This window comes from Myotis yumanensis, unplaced genomic scaffold, assembly GCF_028538775.1.
Source record: "Myotis yumanensis isolate MYYU_CA2020_CCGP unplaced genomic scaffold, mMyoYum1.0.hap1 SCAF_18, whole genome shotgun sequence".
In the NCBI taxonomy this organism is placed as follows: Eukaryota; Metazoa; Chordata; class Mammalia; order Chiroptera; family Vespertilionidae; genus Myotis; species Myotis yumanensis.
In genome coordinates, this window is record NW_027223769.1 from 3400602 (window position 1) to 3407033 (window position 6432).

Consider the following 6432-nt stretch of genomic DNA (forward strand, 5'->3'; position numbering starts at 1 on the left):
CACACACACACACACATACACACACACACACACAGATGACAGAGAAGAGGGGGTGAAGTTAATCCCCATAATCCCAAAGCTAACAGAGAACATGGGTGTGACTGCAAATAGTGCCAGAGTCCACGAGAGGAATCACCTTTCATCCACCATTATTCCCAGATCTTACTTGTCCAAACTTATGCTGTTCACCCGACTCCAGACTTTGGAAGGGCCACTCCCCAACTAACAACTAAGCACAGCTCAGCTCTCAGCTGAGACCGGGCACCTGGGGTTTAGGAGAGGCAGGGGTGAGGGAAGGCAAGGGTACAGGGTTCTTGCCCTGGCTTTGTTACCAGTCCCTGTATAATCTTGGGGATGATGATGGCCACAGCTCCCTCCTTTGCAAGTCTGCTGTAAAAACTAAAGTGTGACCAGATGGCTAAAAGCTTGGAAACTGCTAATGGCTACAAGTACTGTTTAAGCACCTTTAATTTTTCAATTGACTGAATCCTTGCAATAACCCTCAGAGTTAGATGCTGCTATTATCCTCAATGTACAGATGAGTAAACTGAGAGAAATTAAGTAACTCTCCCAGTTACTTAATTAATTAATGCTTGAAGTCAAGACACAGGCTTCCTGCCTGGCCAGTGTGGCTCAATGATTGAGTGTCAACCTAAGTACCAGAAGGTCAAGGTTCAATTCCCAGTCAGGGCACATGCCCAGGTTACCCATAGCGATGTGCAGGAGGCAGCCGATAAATGATTCTCATTATCAATGCTTATATCTCTCCCTTCCTTCCTCTCTGAGATCAAAAATATATATATATATTTTTAAAGACACGGGCTTCCTGCAGGGTGAGTCCCTGAACAGGGCACGAGAGGCATCTGAAGTGCTGATAAACATGTATTTCCTCATCTGGGCAGTGGTCCAGGGAGTTACTCAACTTGTGAAAGTTTATTGAGCTGCACCTCTACAGTATATGTAGGCATCTTTATATACTATGTATTATATTCTCAAAAATGCTTTAAATGTACAGGTAACTACAAAAAGAAAATAATTATAATATTTATTGTTTTGAAGAAAACTAAATCTAATAGGAGGTGTGGAAGTGGGGAAAGATTATGAAAAAAAGCATGGTAAATAAAAAATAAAATAAACAGTAAGAATAAATCGATATTTCAAGAAGTAAAAACAGACTATACCTGCCAATTAATAAACCTGCAATGATCCACACTCACAGATTGAATAAGAAATGAATATCACCTGGCCAGTATAGCTCAGTGGTTAAGCATTGACCCATGTACCAAGAAGTCGCAGGTTTGATTCCTGGTCAGGGCCCGCCCAGGGTTCAGGCTTGATCCAGAACAGGGGTGTGCAGGAGGCAGCCAATTGATGTTCATGCATTGATATTTCTATCCCTCTCTCTTCCTCTCTTTCTAAAATCAATAATCAATCAAATATTTTTTAAATAGCCTGGCCAGCATGGCTCAGTGGTTGAGCATCCAGGAGGTTATGGTTTGATTCCAAATCAGAGCACATGCCTGGGTTACAGGCTCAGTCCCCAGTCGAGGGTACAGGAGAAAGCCGATTGATGATTCTCTTCATCATTGATGTTTCTCTCCCTTTCCCTTCCTCTCTGAAATCAATGTTTTAAAAATAAAATAAATAGATTTCACAAGGCACAGGAAGGAAAAAGGAAATGAAGGGGAGAAGATATACCAGCCTAATGTCTCTTGAAAGAAAGAGTGTGGCTGTGTTTCTATGAGATAGAATTGACATCATGGCAAAAAGAGATTATTAGGAATAACAAGAACATTGTGATGAAAGGAGTCATGTGCCAGAAAAATATAAAAGTCCTGACACATAACAACAGAGCCCTAAAGTACAAGATCTTCATTTATGCATTAGTAATCAATAAATCAAACAGATAAAAAATTAGTAAATGTATGAAATATTTGAAAAAGATACTTATTTAGTTTTATCCAAGCAACCACTATAGTACTCTAAATTCTTAAGTAAAGAATCACCATTAATTTCAGGCACACATGGAAATTTTACAAATATTAGCCACACACCAGGCCAAGATACAAACCTTAATAAATGCTGGAGAAATAATGTCTTAGATAATACAGTCTTCCACATTGCCCCCCCAAAATAGAAATCAGTAACAAAAAAAGATAAAGGCTCTTAAAGTAGTGGAGAGAGATGCCCTGGCCTGATGGCTCAGTTGGTTGGAGCATCGTTTTTGGTTCCTTGGTCCGGGGGCATATGGGAGGCAACTCATTGATGTTTCTCTCTCATATCTCTCTCTCTCTCTCTCTCTCTCTCTCTCTCTCTCTCTCATCCTCAAGTGAGGTGTTTTGTTTTTTTAAGTACTGGAGTGAGAGGAGGGTGGGCACGGACCACTTTCAATACAGACTGCAGGCTACGGTATCATGGCAAACCAGAACCCCCCTCACCAAGAATATGAAAACCAAATGTTGGATTTAGCTGAGCATTCAAGAAGACACGACTGGTGGAATCCTGTTTGGGGCCACAGTCTGGACTGATGGTAGAAAAATACTCAGCAGCCGCTCAGATTGTAATGGGCAGAATGACTGGCTGGTTTGCAGGATTTTTGTTTCAGAAAATTGGAAAATGTGCAGCAACCGCAGTAGGTGGTGGCGGTCTTCTCCTTTGGATTGCTTGTCACAGCGACTATGTGCAGATCAATGAAAAAAAAAGTGTAAACAAAGCAAATGACAGATTAAGAAACGAGCAAATAAGGCAGAACCCAAAATCAACAACATAATTGAAGAGGCAACAGAATTTGTCAAACAGAACATTGCGATATCCAATTGGCATGGGAGGCTTTTTGCTAGGCCTCGAATCATAAGGATATGAATGTTCTGCCTGTGAGAAAAGAAGTGGTGGCCACAAGGTGATCTCTCAACATTACATGCCACCAGACTCTCTAGGGCAGTGATGGCGAACCTATGACACACGTGTCAGAGGTGACACTCGAACTCATTTTTTTGGTAGATTTTTCTTTATTAAATAGCATTTAAATATATAAAATAAATATCAAAAATATAAATCTTTGGTTTACTATGGCTGCAAATATCAAAAAATTTCTATATGTGACACGGCACCAGAGTTGTTAGGTTTTTTCAAAATGCTGACACGCCAAGCTCAAAAGGTTCGCCATCACTGCTCTAGGGCAACGAGAAACAGCTGGCAGGACAATATCAAACACAACTCAGCATTTTGCCATCTGAAGGTTGGCAAACTAGCATCTGCTGTAAAACAACCCAAATGGTATGTGTGCCATAGCACCCTGAGCAAAGCATGGCTTTCAGTTATTTAAATCAAGGGTCCTTCATTGTGCTTTATAGTATATTGCCAATAATTAACATTTTGAATTATAGCTTCAACATTAGGGCTGACTTATTTTAAAAGATATGTTTGCGCCCTAACCGGTTTGGCTAAGTGGATAGAGCACCAGTCTGCAGACTGAAGGGTCCCAGGTTCGATTCCGGTCAAGGGCATGTATCTTGGTTGCAGGCACAACATGCTCAGTAGGGGGTGTGCAAGGGGCAGCTGATCAATGTTTCTCTCTCATCAATGTTTCTAACTCTCTATCCCTTTCCCTTCCTCTATGTAAAAAATCAATAAAATAGCCCGGGGAAGCCTAATTTGAGACCAAAGCGCGGGAACAATGAGCATATGCGTCCGAAGAGGAATGCAAAAACTAAAAAGACCCTCCGCATTGCAAGGAGACTAGAGGGAAGTGAAAAGTCTAAAGATGAAGGCATTTCAGACCATCTGCAGGCAGCTTAAAAGTTCAAAGCGATTTTCTGTAGAACTATCCCCACATCTGGGTTTCTCCACGTTCTCTTATTCATGTGGCCAGAAGAAAAAAGTGAACCCTTATGAAGAGGTGAACCAAGAAAAGTACTCTGATTTAGTACAGTCTGTCTTGTCATTCAGAGGCCCTGCTCAGACTCCAGAATCGTTGTTTGAGGAAGATTCTTTACTCTATGAACCTGTGAGTAAGTGTAAACTCCCAAAGCAAGATGAGGAAGCAAGTATTCCAGGAAACTGGTTTCCTCTCTTCAATCCAGAGAGAAGCTGCAAACCAAATGCAACAAGTGCTGCGACAGTTCCTTTGAAAAATACCTTTGCAAAGGAATAAGATACCAAGTGTGACCCGGGTCCTTCAGCAGACCATGACATCAGAACAGATTTTCTATTTGGAGAGGTGGAAACAGCGGATGATTCTGGAACTGGGAGAGGATGGCTTTGCAGAATATACTTCAAACTTATTTTTACAAGGGAAACAGTTCCATGAAGCCTTGGAAAGCATGCTTTCACCTCAGGGGAACTTAAAAGAGGGAGATGAAAATCTTGAGTCTGGCTACATCGAAAGCATCCAGCATATTCTGAAAGATGTCAGTGGAGTTCAAGCTCTTGAAAGTGCTGTTCAACATGAGACCTTAAAGTATGTAGGTCTGCTGGACTGTGTGGCTGAGTATCAAGGCAACCTGTGTGTGATTGATTAGAAAACATCGGAAAAACCAAAACCTCTTATCCAAAATACATTTGACAATCCACTGCAGGTTGTGGCATACATGGGTGCCATAAACCATGATGCCAACTATAGCTTTCAGGTTCGGTGTGGTTTAATTGTGGTGACCTACAAAGATGGATCCCCTGCCCACCCACATTTCATGGACACAACTGTGTTCCCAGTACTGGACAAAATGGCTTCTTCGACTAGAAGAATATACAAAAAAGGAAAAGAACCAGAATATTCAGAAACCAGATTAGGGGCAGGATGCTATTTGGAAGCATTCAGCACTTTCTCACAGTTTGGGAAAATATATTGCTGTTTACTGTGACCTAAGATGGAGGTCCCACAGGATCTGAGAGCTGCTTTAACACAAAGCAGAAATATTAATTTGTTAAAATTTATTGCAATAAAAAAGAAAAAGACTGAAAAGCCAGAAAAGTTTAGATATAAAATACTGGACTTCCGCATACAAAAGATCAGCCATGCTACCTCTGACTATGATTAACTTGAAAAAAGGTCAAGCTGGATTGGCAGTGTTGGTGGCTCTTGGACCCCATGGAACCTCTCTGTGTCCTGGGCAGCCTGCCCAGTCTTTGAACTAAAATTGGAGGGCAATGAGGCTTGGTGTGCCAAGCATTTCCCCAGGGTTACACCAGAAGGGAAGGGGCATGGCAGTCCCAGGGTGTGTGGAGGGGGAACTCACATCAGCCAACTACTACTGCTAACAGTTTCCTAGAACTTGTTTTATATATTGGGGTTCTCTATCTATTTCTTTGGGAACGAAAATTTCCATTTAACATTTTTGAAAAAGAAATATGTGACTCCTTAGCCTCAAATAAATAATTGCTCTGGAGAAAGATGGAGCATATTCACCATATCATTGGCATTGCCTTGGCATACCACCAAATAACCCCAAGAAGTAATTGTAGGTATTTTAGTAGTTATATTCTGCTTTGAGTAATTGAATCATGTCCATAGAGAAAATGTATCATTTGTGGAATTTTTCACCTATGGGAAACAATATATTTTGGGGGGTGTTTGATAAGTAATAAAACTATTAGTTGTCACTGGGTTTGGGAAACAAATAAATCCCCACTATAGCCTTGGGGGATGGGTACCTATTTTATGGAGTGGGTTAGCATTTAAGTTACAGTTACTGTTAAAATCATAGGATGCTACAATTAATTTGTTTCTTTCATTGGCCATAATTATAAATAAAATACAAGATGTGAGTAAAAAAAAAAAAAAAAGCACAGAGAAACCAAGATAGTGGCATAGGTAAACACCAGAAATTGCTGCCTCACACAACCACTTCAAAAATACAACTAAAAGACAAAACAGACATCACCCAGAACCACAGGAAGGCTGGCTGAGTGGAAATTCTACAACTCTAGAAGGAAAGAGAAAAGCACACTGAGACTCAGAGGAGGTGCGGAAGTAAAGTGCAGAGGTACGAAGGCTCACGTGGAAAGGGCTGGCAACTGAGGACACGGTTTTTTTTTTTAATATATTTTATTGATTTTTCACAGAGAGGAAGGGAGAGAGACAGAGAGCCAGAAACATCGATGAGAGAGAAACATCGATCAGCTGCCTCCTGCACATCTCCCACCGGGGATGTGCCCGCAACCCAGGTACATGCTCTTGACCGGAATCGAACCCGGGACCCCTCAGTCCGCAGGCCGACGCTCCATCCACTGAGCCAAACTGGTTTGACACCGTTGTTTTTTTCAATCAGGAGGGAGTCTCAAACTCCCGACTGCTCTGAACTCCAGTTCCGGGTGAGTCTCTGGGGACCCAGACCATACGGGGAGAAACTGGACTGTCTGGCATCGGTTGGAACTCGAGGGTGACTTTCTCTCAGAGATGCTTGCAGCGATTACCACAGGACACTGAGACATGGG

General features: G+C 41.7%; 2 pseudogenes; both read left to right on the forward strand.

The window, feature by feature from the left end:
* The first annotated feature begins 2414 nt into the window (after window positions 1-2414).
* On the forward strand, window positions 2415-2854 carry LOC138997207 (FUN14 domain-containing protein 1-like; annotated as a pseudogene).
* Window positions 2855-3763: 909 nt separating this feature from the next.
* LOC138997072 (mitochondrial genome maintenance exonuclease 1 pseudogene) lies at window positions 3764-4867 on the forward strand (annotated as a pseudogene).
* Window positions 4868-6432: the final 1565 nt, after the last annotated feature.